Source organism: Ixodes scapularis, unplaced genomic scaffold, assembly GCF_016920785.2.
Source record: "Ixodes scapularis isolate PalLabHiFi unplaced genomic scaffold, ASM1692078v2 PGA_scaffold4__175_contigs__length_147842914, whole genome shotgun sequence".
Classification (NCBI taxonomy): Eukaryota; Metazoa; Arthropoda; class Arachnida; order Ixodida; family Ixodidae; genus Ixodes; species Ixodes scapularis.
The window spans coordinates 135591428-135604653 of record NW_024609879.1 but is presented as its reverse complement, the minus strand read 5'-3'; positions in this window follow the sequence as shown (position 1 = coordinate 135604653).

The window sequence follows — 13226 nt, the reverse complement described above, 5'->3', positions numbered from 1 at the left end:
TCAAGGGATTCCGTGGACAGGTTACGAAGCATTTCATAGTGAAGCCCATCGGGCCCAGGAGCAGATAGCTTTTTTACATTTAGGGCCATCTCAAGTTCATATCGCGTAAATGGCCGATTATAAGAGGCTGCCTTTCCTCCAGTTACGACTAGCTTTTGTTGCTCCGCACGGGCTTTAAACTGTGTGAAGTTAGCACTGTAGTTGACTGAGCTGAATGAATTATAAAAATGTTCTCCGAGGACGTTAGCAATGTCTTTTAATGACGAACAGGGAGCATTAAACGTTGGGATGGCAAAGCACCTATAATCCCCATTTACTTTCCTATATCTGTCCCAGGCCTCTTTGGCAGGGACAAAACTAGTTAGAGAAGACAGGTACTTCATCCAAGACTTCCGTTTTGCCCGTTTCCTAGCCCAACGAGCCTTGGCTTTTCGGCGTTTAAACTCCACAAGGTTGTGCGAAGTGGGATATCTACGAAATCTTTCCCAGGCCTTGTCTTGATCTGCCAGGGTTGTGGCACACTCCTTGTTCCACCAAGGTTTACATTTTTTTGGCACATTACCAGAAGTTTGTGGAATAGAGCGCTGAGCAGCCCTTAGTATCTGCTCAGTAACATGAAGTGTAGCGTTCTCGGGTGACAAAGAAGAAAGGATCGAAGGATCTAAAGTGGAGTGAAGATTAAAAAGTGTCCAGTCAGCCTTGTCTAATTTCCACCTAGGGGGACGCTTTAAAAGATTAGGCAACGGAACAGTACTTTCTAAAACAATAGGATAGTGATCACTTCCAAAAGGGTTATGGAGAACCTTCCATGAAAAGCAAGGAAGTAATGAAGGTGAAGCGATAGAAAGATCAATAGATGTGAATGAGTTGTGTGCTGCACTAAAAAAAGTTGGTTCTTTCCCGTTATGAAGACACAGCCCAGAAGACAATAAAAGACGTTCAATAACACCACCCCGGGAGTCTTGACGGGCACTGCCCCACATGGGATGATGAGCGTTAAAATCACCCAAAACTAAAAACGGTTGAGGAAGCTGTCCTGCAAGTCCCTGTAGCTCTTGAAGATTGAAAGGAATATTTGGTGGTAAGTATAAAGAAACAAGCGTTACAAGGCGGTCCACGAGGAGACGCACTGCAACAGCCTCTAGAGGTGTGCGGAGTGGAACTTGACAGCAAGCGACTCCACTCTGCACAACCACCGCAACGCCACCAGAAGGGCTGGAAGCTGGACGGTCTTTCCTAAAAACCTGATGACGTCTTAAAATGTTAAAAGAATTAGAGTGAAGATGAGTTTCTTGCAAGGCAAGAGCGATGGGTCGAAGCTCATCCATAAAATGATTGACATCATCAATATTTCTTAAAATACCGCGACAATTCCATTGCATAAAATGTAACTTTGTCATCTATTAAAAAAGTGTGTAAATATGTAAATATAAGGAGATAAAACCTAGCAAAATAAATAAAACTATGGAGAGCCAACTCGAGCTAGGTGGAAGATGTGATCACAATGCAACAGCTATCGGGGCTATCACTTGGGCGCTACTACAGGTTGCTTCTTTTTAGATTTACGAGAACCTGTCTCCCATTCCATACCATCCTGGTCGGACCCAGGAGTAGACTGACTGTTAGCATCAGTTGGTATTTCCATGTCCTGTGAAGTGTCTGGTGGATGGAGCATGACAGAGCTAGTCCGGCCTGGCACGCGTGGGGGAAAACCCCGGCCGCGACCGGATGGAGGAGTGGCGGACGAACTGGGCGAGGGGTCACCCAAGCTTGTCTTCCCACCTCCTTTCACAGGAGCTGCATGGGTACCATGCTGCTCCTTCGGTAGGGGGACCCTCTCCAGCGAGCAGGAGCGAGAAGCTCGCTCCTTCCTAGAAGGGGACCTAGGAGAGGGGACAGGCGCGGCAGCTGCCGGCCTGTCCTCGGATGGAGGGGCAGCACGCGTGCTACCACCAGGGACTGGGGGAAGCTGCTGCTGCCCCTGTCGGGGAGCTGGGGCCCTGAGGTCGGCCGCCAAGATCTCGGGAGAGACCTGGCAGGCCCTCGACTCCGAGCGCGGTGCAGGGCCCCTGCGCACCGCCTCAGCATAACTACCCTTTGACAAAAAGGAAAAACGCTTTTTTGCTTCCACGTATGTAATATTTTCTTTGACTTTCAGGGCAAGAATATCTTTTTCTTGCTGAAAGAAAGGACAGCTGCGGTATTAAGCGGGGTGTGGTACACCGCAGTTAGCGCAATGGGCCACGGCCTCGCAAATGTCGGAGACGTGGCCTTGACTTCCACACTTTGCACATGTCTCCCTTCCGCGACAGCTGCTGTGACCCGTGGCCAAAACGCTGACAACGGAAGCACCGCTGTGGGTTGGGGACATAAGGGCGGATCCGGCAATTAAGGTACCCTGCTTTGATTGTCTCTGGTAGAGTGTGTCTCTCGAAAGTCAAAATAACATGCTTAGAGGGAATTTCTTCACCATTCTTTTTAAACATTATTCGTTTGACGGCGATGACACCAGAGCCTTCGAGGCCCTCAAGAAGTTCGTCCTCACTGGTATGAAGGAAGTCATCCTCAGAGAGAACACCACGAATGGTGTTAAGTGTACGGTGAGGGCTCACCGACACTTTCAAGTCAACAATGTTGGTCATCTTAGAGAGTGCTTCACTTTGTTTTTTTGTTTCTACCTCCACAAAAAGGTCTCCACAGTGGAGCTTCTTAGCCTTATAGGAGAACCCTACAAGGTGCTCAAGAACTTTCGCTACAACAAAGGGTGAGAGCTTTGCAACTGGTTTCTGTTCATCCAGCGAATGAACGACAAAAACTTTGTAAAGGTTTCTTCCTTAGATTCTTTTTCAATGGTTTTGTGTTCAAGGCAGCGCCTTTTAAAGGCTTGCCCTGAACGGGGTTTGGAGGGGTGGGGCGCCATAGGAGGGCAAAGAGTGTTCGGTATCCGCGGTGCACCGCCCACCACCGAGCCCAACAAGGGGTTAGGTAACGCACCATAACAAGAAGGGCTTGGCTGGAGACGTTACGCTAACAGTGCTGCCGGGAAACTATACCCAAGTGTGGGTCAAGACAGAGGTCCATTGCCACCCAAGGTTAGCCCTTGCCGCCAAAGAGGGGTGAAAAAGGAGTAATATAAGTAAGAGAGAAGTAAAGGAAGCAGGAAAGGTAAAAGTGAAAGATCGGAGTGGAGAGTAGAAGAAATGGCGACTAGACGGAATCATCCTGGCCGGGCCTTACCAGGACTCCCGTCTATGAGAAGCGGGGGCCGAAGTGGTGTATTGCCTCACCCGGGGGGCCCCGAAGGGTCCAAACCTGCCCCGGGCTGGGCTCAACCACCAGGATTCCCTTTTCCCCAGACACGGGAAAGCCACGCACTGCCATACGTGGGCGGGCGAACCCGCATGGCTCGGGGTCCGTGGAGACGCCACTCTCCAAACACCTGCTTTCACAGGTGCCCCCTGCGGGGTTTACCGTGACGTATGCATGTGGTGGGAACCACGATGTGATGTCATGGGGTGGTCACAGTGTTTAAGACAGCAAGTTGTGCTATTTTGCATTAAATTCAAGGCTAGTTCTGATAATTTCTTTGCATAAGTGTGAATACATGACCGGAAAGCGTTGCACTATTGCAGAAATACTACCAGGTTTTCGTATTGCCATCTACCGAAAGAAACAAATTCCCTTTACGCTGCTAACGTACTCGTGTTGAGCCGGGTTTGATTGATAAACAGAAAATAGCTTGGACTCGCGTTTGTTGTTTATTATAGACTTCGACCACCCTTTCTAACAATGCTAAACGGATGAGGTGTACTGTCGTGCGCGAACTGGACACTGAAGAGTCGACCACCTATAAAAAATGGTCTCTAGACGTTTATGGAATATTCGATGGTGAGCTATGCCGGGGTGTGCGTCGTCCTCTAAGGTCAACCATGACAAAAACAAATATCAAACCTAGGAAATTCTATGACACTCAGCGTAAAGAATCTCTCCCATTCAATTTCTTTTAACCACCTTTAGTAAGGCGAGCTCATGTCTTTAAACCGTAGATGCTCCAAGGAGCTGTGCAGCAATTTCAGGGCTTCGCTTGTGGAGGTTCAATTGTGGAGGTTGATGCCTGACACTTCTGAAGTGAACTACAGAAAACAGATTTTGCCTGGATATCCTAGTTTTTATTCAAAATGAAAAAGATCCAGGTTTTCGCCGCCTCTCGACTCGCACATCGTCTTCCGGGTCACGTGCGCAGTGACGTCGATGGGGTAGGCGCGGGGTTTTGGTAAAGTTAGCCATGTTGAATATACCTGAGACTGGGGTAGAAAAGAACATAAAAGTCGAAGAAACAAAACGGGACAGCACGACGTCTCAAACTCAGCTACCAGGTTTATTTAGTCCTCCTCCTTATATAGTCCACAAACAGCACACCACCAACACAAAGGGGCAACTCTAACCAGTTAAACCGCCAAACCCTCCAGACAGTCACTACTAACACAGAGGGACAGCCTCCACCAGCTCGCCTGCACCCTTACTATTGTATCTTTGGTGAAGTTCTCTCTTTAGAGCCATCAATGAGCATCCAGAACTCATCCGCTCGCGACCGCGTGACCACGTGCTGGCGGGCGCCGCGCGAACAATATGGTGAAAGGAGGAAAGCCTCATCCGGGTCCGGTCATACCCGTCCGGCTCTGTCCCCCTCCCCCTCCGGCTTCTGGCGGCTGTTCGCGGTAGCAGATAGAGCGGACGGTTTTGTGGAACAGGATAGATGGCGCCACTAAAACTCCGTGAAATAAAAGTTTTGTCGATGATACCAGGTTTTTGACGCGTTTATATTTATGTCGGAACGACAAGATATATAGAAAAGTTACCTTTAATCGAGCAGGTATTTGCACAACTTGCAATCTTTCTACAAGATTCCCCGTTGACGTCACGCCGCGTGTTTCTCTTGGGCGCCGCTCGCGGCTGCAGGCCGGGGAATATTCTAATTTTTGCCTCGCTATCAAGTGGCGGAATCGCAACATTCCGAACGTTTAATGGTTCCTTTAGAATTAGTAGTTTAAATAACTAAACTATGTTAATAATCTTTTGAGTAATTGTTTTACAGGTAATCTTATAATTGCAGTATTGACCGACATTATTATCAAAACCTAGGCCAATTTAGAGATTCGGATAAAAGGTAACAAGTTTTAAAATATGCATTAATCTGAAATTATATGCAGAAAAAGCACTGCGAGACCCTGTACAGAATAAAACTAGAGGAGTGACGTTCTTGGTGTTAGAGCAGCTCGTAATTATCTTAACTGCACGCTGTCGGCGCATCTGCCAAGGAGGCAATGTTGAGAGAATAGGGAGTTCTCGAAGACCGCGTTTCCCCCTTCGCTATGCCCTCCGCACCGAAGAAGCCGCCACTGCGCCTGCGCGCCGGTGGCCTTGACCGTAGAGTTCTGGGTATTTAGCAGGTTGCCGAGAGCGTTGCGAGACGGTGAAAACTATCTACGAAAACTCCCTAATGACGACGAGGCTTAAGGGCAACATCATGTTTCTAAGCATTACTGCGAGAAGGAATTCCGGCACACTTTCAGCATATCGTTTGGGAATCGGGTGACATAACGGAGAAAACTGGCCAATCAATATCTTAAAACCCTTTACAGGTTGGCAAATTTATTCAAGTTGTCAAGTGACTAATAGCAAGCGCCTTCTATTGGGCCACTGCAATATGACTAATAAAACAATGAATTAAAAAGTTAATAAAAATGAGTTTGCATACTGATTGTGACGTTTGTTTTCTCATCTGACATCAAAGTGAACATTGAAGCTCGCCAAGCTGAGAAACAAATAGCGAATAGTGTATCAACGTAGTGGTGAACCCCATTTAAAGTGATATGTTTACGTTGGAAATTTTCGCTCAGTATTTTGGCGATCAAATTCTTGTTCGCAACGTACAAAACAAACCACGGCATCCGCTGTGAACTTTGACCTATTCCCTGAATTGCAGGAGGAGAGTCCAATGTCAGAAAGGACCCCCGTCTTTCGCTCCCTCCCGGGGGGGGGGGGGGGGGGGGGGGGAGAGGGGGGCGGGAGAGGGGAGGGGGGGCAGTGGTTAAAGGAGTCATGAAACGCTTTTTCAACTCTTTTCGTTTAGCTTTCCTCCTCAACTCATAAATCGCGCATTGTACCAAACAGTTTAAAATATATAAACGAGGCGAAAGCAACAAGGAGGTGGAAGTTAAAATGTGCCAAAACCAAACGCGGAAAGCGGAAAGTATGCACTTTTCTAGCCGAAAAAGGGGGGAGCGGGAAAGCATCGCTCCGTTTTTCGGTTTTGATATGCTTTTTGTCGGAACAAGATGGAGACAGGGGGGACAGAGGGTGCACTTGACATCGAGTCAGTCATTAGTAACATGTAACTCATGACCAACCAATGAGAATTTCTTTGTCCACTTGCTCCTTTGCGTACAATGCCATTGGTCGCCCGCACTACGATATCAAATTATCAACTGGGATTTGTTGCAGACAATCGTTTCAATGGTCTTCTTGCTGTGTGCCAAACATCAACAAAAGCAATCAAGGTTAGTTCAGGGCTCCCATGTAAAATATTTTAAATGTAAGCTACCTCCGCGGGTTCTTCGACAACATAGAAAAGCTCGACATATATGAGATCGTCAGTCTACTTAAAATTGGCCGATTGAGGGGTTTTCAAGAACGTTCAACAAGCTTCGAGTTGGAACCATGTTTATTTAACGAGGATTTTTGTTTATTATATGGCTATTATTTTGCAAGCTCTGATGTCCGCCGTGCTTGACAGTTTGTTCGCGAAAAGAGTTTTTTTCTGTGTTTCTCAATCACCTGCTGGTAGGAATTTTTCAAGTAGTTGCTGAAGGCCCCGTTATGTGTTCTGTTGTTGAGCGTCAAAATCACTTCATCTCGCCCTTTTCGGTTGTCAAAAATACAATGAGTCTTGTGGCTGTCGGAAAATAAGTTCTCTTGTCAGTTTTCGAGTAAACAAGTTCTGAGTGACAAAGCAGCAAGGCCACTGCTGTGGGCATTCGTGTGCGCTACTTGTTTATGTTTGTGTTTTAACACGACGTGTGCGATTCTTCGTGGTAGCCGCCGCTCGGTGCTCGGTGTGTTACGGATCTGTCATTCTGCACATACGTGTCCACAGCATTCAAATCTCGAGTGCAAGAACGACGGTAATCAGGAGGTCGAGTGCTCATGATTCTAACATTCTAGCCATGTACAGGTTATTTAATTTTAATTCAATCATTTTTTTTAAGATAGGGAATGAAAGTTAGCGGAGTTCTGTCTTCACCACTTTTTTATGAGGTTCAGTGGTCATTAATTGAAAGAATAATCATCACGGTAACTTGACTAAGTAACTAAGCCCCTTTAAATACAGTTTTAATCGTTGGTTCTTATAGGTAATGCTGAAATTGCCTAATTTACGGCAATAACAATTAGAGCCCAGATACATATATATAATTTGCGAGAAGGTAATTGTTTTGAGATATATTAATCGATCAAGTTTCGCCTTTATTCGCCCAATTTAAAAATTGCACCGAAAACGAGCGCACTAAGCCCTGCTTTCAATTACGCTTGGAAGAATGACGTAGTCGTATATGTCGCATCGTCACTAGCTCGCCAGCGTGTCTTTGGCGGGTGCGTCGACGACATAAGTGACGACGTGGCCTGAAGGACTACGTCACTTTTTCGAGCCTCATTGTGGGCAGGGTTTGGTGCACGTTTTTGCGCACAATTTGTAAATCGGCCACAACGCGAAAATCTATCAAAAAGTATTTTAGAGCAATATAATACATTTTAACGATATATTTTTTATTTTATTTTCCGGCTTGTACAAGTTATTGCCATCAATACTGCGATTCCTACCTTACCGCTATAATAAGTGATTAAAATTTAATTAGGAGATTCCAGCTGATAATTGTCATATAACCTTGATAGTTTTGTGCTCATATATAATCTGTCGAGCCTGATCATACGTGGTGAAGACTGCGCATGTCTAACTCGTACCCGCCCTTTTCTGAATGAATCCTGTTAATTAAATTGAAATATCCAGTATATTTAGGTTAAGCAGACCACCTTGAATAGTATAGCTAAGCACTGAGATCTACTCAACAACAACACTATACAAATATACAGGTTTTCAACTCCGTCTGTTTGTGTAGTTAATTCTTTTTCTTCAGTTCAAATGAAATACTCAGAACGAACTCAATTTAGTATTCTGAACGAGGAGCGTGTCTCATTATGCCTCGCATCTAAACACAAACCGAGACGTAATATTGTCGTCAGCGTGGAAAATTCGGCTGCTCACAGAGCTTAATTTCGAAGCCCGCGATTCGTGTTTCACCATCGAGATTTATTTTTAAGCGATAGCTGTTATGGAATCTTACCAGCTCTGGAAGTGACGTCCGTTGTCATTGTAGTATAGTAAATAGACTAGTAGTAGTTGTCGTAGCTTGGAATAAAAAGTAGGGCGCCTGTCATCGATATCGTCGAACGCTTGAAAAATTGCTAAAACTCACGCAACCCGTAAGGTTAAACAGAGCATAAGCTGAGTTTTCACGTCAGAGCCGCTAAGGTGTAATTTCGCAGAAGATGAACTAGATTAGCGGTAAAGGTGGGGGCGCGGACTATCGAGTCCGCATAGGTGTTTCGTGTTAAACCGGCCGGGTGACACACCAGACGAATATTCTATAGCGTGTTTGAACCAATGAGGGTGTATGAAAGGGGCGGTGCAACGATAATCAATTGGAATGTTTTTTTACTTTATAAGAGATTACTGGCACACCTGGGACTCAAGGATACTCGAACGCAACGCCACTGGACAGGAAACTCCTTTTTTGAGGTGTAATTTTAAGGACGAAAGCGAGCTTTTTCATTCAATCTCTCCTTTGCGGACTTGTTGACCTAACAGAGGGATCGCAGTATCCTCCAGTGGCGATATTTGAATGCGGCTCATAGACTGGTCCCGAGCATTGCGTGGGTACTCGATTTCGGCTCGTGATAATTACTAGCTCGAGAAGCATTCGGGGAGCGGCCCGTGTCCATTCTCTACAATGACGACAATAGACGAACCAGAACAATGTCTGGAACTTAGCGCGTGTTCTGTTGCTTGCCAACCCCAGCGCGTGGCTATGATCAACATTGGCGGCATATAATTGGTTCCAAATCGTGTAGCCGCTTGTTCTGGCTGCCAGCTGAGGGAGTGAATGCTGCTAGTTTTTCTTTAATTTATTTTTTGCGACTTCAATTGCGTGTGGTGAAAAGCGAATAGGTGCTTTACTGGTCATTAGCATCAGGGATATGTTCTAAGCGGTATTTGACCAAAGTACAGAAATCGTCGCATCGCCCCTTTACAAGGAAACTCAAGTGGCTCTGTATTAAAGTAAAAAGACTTAAAGCTTATTCATTTGGTCTCCACAATAATGAATTTCGAAATTACTTTTCAATTTGATGCACGGAGGCAGCCGAAAATCTTTTTTCAAAGTACCGCTGACGCCTCTACTTCCCGGAACGTTACGTAATAAACGGAGTTTTTGGGATCGCGGGTCTCGCGCATCTTCAGCTACTATAAAATTTACTCACGCGCCCTCTTGTTACTTTCAAAAAGGTAAGAAAAGCATTACAGGACGGGTGTCAGTGCGTGGGCATATACATGGCAATCTTGCCATTCCACGCGCTAGTCACACGAACGTCACAGGCTTGGCGGCCGAAATATCCTTTTATGACGCAACAACTGATCGACTGTTTTCGTGTTTTCTCGCGTTTAGTTACATCTTCGGGGAAAATAAACGTGATATTCAGATTCTGGGGATAAAAATGGTATGGAATTTACCTATAACTCGTGTTTTTTCGAGAAAAAAAACAGCTGTCTGCGTAAGAAGGGAGCGTGGTTTCGCACGTCACTTCGGTACAAATAGTCACTAGTTCTGTACGAAAAGCGCCGAATAATCAGGGGCAAGGAAGTAGACAAAACGAAGTGCACTCTCAAAGGCGGGTCTATTGAAAAAAACACACACAATTAATACTATGTTTCTAACTATTCGTTTAGAAAATAAAACTTCGTATCTTTCAGGTGCATTGACAGGACACTAACCCACTTGGTTTCTTTTTTCCTTTCTCATACAGAATGCGTCACATAATTTAAGGCAGTTTTATCTGGGTATCTCCCGAGAATAGTTATCTGTGCCGATTCTGGGTCATCTGAACAGAATGTTAAGTTGGGCTAGTTGGTTGTTCATGACTGGAAGGAAGCGCCGAAAGACAGGGACAAAAGAAGTAGGTAACGACGACACGTGGCGCACTCGCAACTGAAGGTTTATTGGAAAATACAAAGACTTAAATACTATGGCAAACCACTTCATTTCCTGCCACCCCACTCTCTCTCTAAAAATAGAATCTCCTTATCTAACAATACCACAGACGGCTCTCTGACGCACTTGTCAACGCCCCTTGTTTTGATAATGAATGCTTCGTGTACTTCCCTTGTGGTTTTATCGCTGTGTCGTCCCAGGATGGCGGTGTTAGAAAACAATGGTGCGCACGGGCATCTAGCGCAATGTACTGCCAGATGCCCTGACGGCGTCTGTTTAACAGCTGACGCATGTTCTCTTGCACGTTCATTGACGCAGCGGCCAGTTTGTCCTACGTAGGAACGCCCACATGATAATGGATGTCGTAAACGACACAGGATGAACACTCCAAAAACTTATTTTTGTGTTTTTTCGTGCATTCTTCCCTGTCCCTGTGTGGGTAGTTAATTCGCTTGCACAAAGTCGAAAGTTTGCTAGGGGCCGTGAGAACCACCGGAACGTTGAAGCGCCCCGCCACTTTTTTCAGGTTGTGGGATACGGCATGAAGGTAGGTTATGGGATACGGCATGAAGGTAGGGTAAACTTTCTCTTCAATCCATCTGCTACATCAGCAAGTGTTTTTCCCGGGAAACCCGCAGCTAATAGGCGATCAACCTGCAACAAAAAAAAACTCCTGCCCATTTCATGTTCACATGATTTCTTCAACGCTGCTTCAAGGCAGGACGTGGCGATACTTTTTTTATAAGTTTAGAATGGGCAGAGTCGTAGCGTAACACGTTTTTCTTAGACCGGGGTTCATAGGCCCAACATGTGTGATCTTGAAGAAACGTGAGCTTAAGATCTAGAAACTGTAGATGCCCCCCCCCCCCCCCCCCCCCCCCCCCGATGTTCTCTCATGGGTAAACTTCAAACCATGGGAGCAGGCCGCAAAAACACCCAACAATTCTGCTACATCATTGTCAATGCACTCTTTTGGTTGGACGACAATAACCAGGTAATCATCCAGGTATCGGAAAATTCTAAAACGGCCTTCATTTCCGAGTCTTTCAAGTATGGCTTGATCACAATGCGCTAAGAAAATGTCGCACAGTACTGGAGCTACTCTCGAACCTATACAGATGCCCTGCTTTTGAACGTACACTTCATCATTGAACGCTACGAAAGTATTTTCAAGATAGAAAGACAAAAGTTCTATAAAGCTTTCTACACTCATGCCACAGGCGGGGCGCTTCAACGTTCCGGTGGTTCTCACGGCCTCTAGTAAACTTTCGTCTTTGTGCAAGCGAATTAACTACCCACAAAGGGACAGGGAAGAATGCACGAAAAAACACAAAAATATGTTTTTGGAATGTTCATCCTGTGTCGCTTACGACATTCCATTATCATGTGGGCGTTCCTACGTAGGACAAACTGGCCGCTGCGTCAATGAACGTGCAAGAGAACATGCGTCAGCTGTCAAACAGACGCCGTCAGGGCATCTGGCAGTACATTGCGCTAGATGCCCGTGCACACCATTGTTTACTAACACCGCCAACCTGGGACGACACAGCGATAAAACCACAAGGGAAGTACACGAAGCATTCATTATCAAAACAAGGGGCGTTGACAAGTGCGTCAGCGAGCCGTCTGTGGCATTGTTAGATAAGGAGATTCTATTTTTAGAGAGAGAGTGGGGTGGCAGGAAATGAAGTGGTTTGCCTTAGTATTTAAGTCTTTGTATTTTCCAATAAACCTTCAGTTGCGAGTGCACCACGTGTCGTCGTTACCTACTTCTTTTGTCCCTGTCTTTCGGCGCTTCCTTCCAGTCATCTGAACAGTTATTTCATTGCATTGCCAGATTGTCCGGTGGAGACTGGTTTACTGACCCTTCATTTTCTTGCTAACAAGCATGACCCTGCATGTCAGGCACGTAGCATGGGGGGGGGGGGGGGGGGGGGGGTATGGACCTTCGCCCGAAATCTTCCATTTTGCGGGGCTTCCTCTCCCCCCTCCCACTCATACAGCATTTCGTCGTGGGGGTCGTGTATGAAATCCCCCTAACGTGTGAAAAATCTTACGTTGGACAAACGGGAAGATTCACGGATGACCGTTTAAGAGAGCACGCACAAAATTTAAAGACAAATAACGGGGCACATTTGTCCGCGCACTGTAGGGCATGCAAATGCAAGCCGCGCTTCGGCGTTACAAAGATTCTCCGTAGAAGCAGATTTGAAAGGGCACGCGAAGAGGCATATTTTATCAAGAGGAGGGGACCCCAGTGCGTCAGCGACAGGTCAACAGGATTGTATAATGCTGAGATTTGTTTTTTCGATAAATATATGTAAACGGGTTTACGCTCTTGTATCTCGCGCATGAGTAGCCTGGGTGACGATAAGTGTCTCAGATATATATATGTGTACTTTCATCTTTATTTCCCAATACAGTTGTGAGTAGCGCTCCTGTTCGTCATCTATCTTTTGTACGTCTTTTTTTAGCGCTTTTAACCATGGTTCAATATAGAGCTGAGCTGCATCGACACTGTCCCTGATCACTCGCATTCGACAAAAATGACCCTTCGCACAAACAACGTTTACGGGTAAAACAGCGTGAACAAGGACACCTGTGTCCTTGTTCGTGCTATTTTACCCGTAACCATGCTTCACCAACTAGCCCAAATTTCAACAGTAGTACACGAACGACGACCTTCCTTTGCCGCAACTATCTGCCGTTGCCATAGCGCTCACAGCCGATCCGTCGTCTGTAGGCACCTCTGGACTAGTGGAACCTGTCGAATCACTATTTGCGAAGAAAAGTATTCTCGTTCCATACTCCATCGTGTCGCTAGTAGAAGGCAGTGTTTGTCTTTGCCTCACCAACGCACCTACCGAGTCGCAAATATTTACCCGGAACATTCGTGTCGTTAAT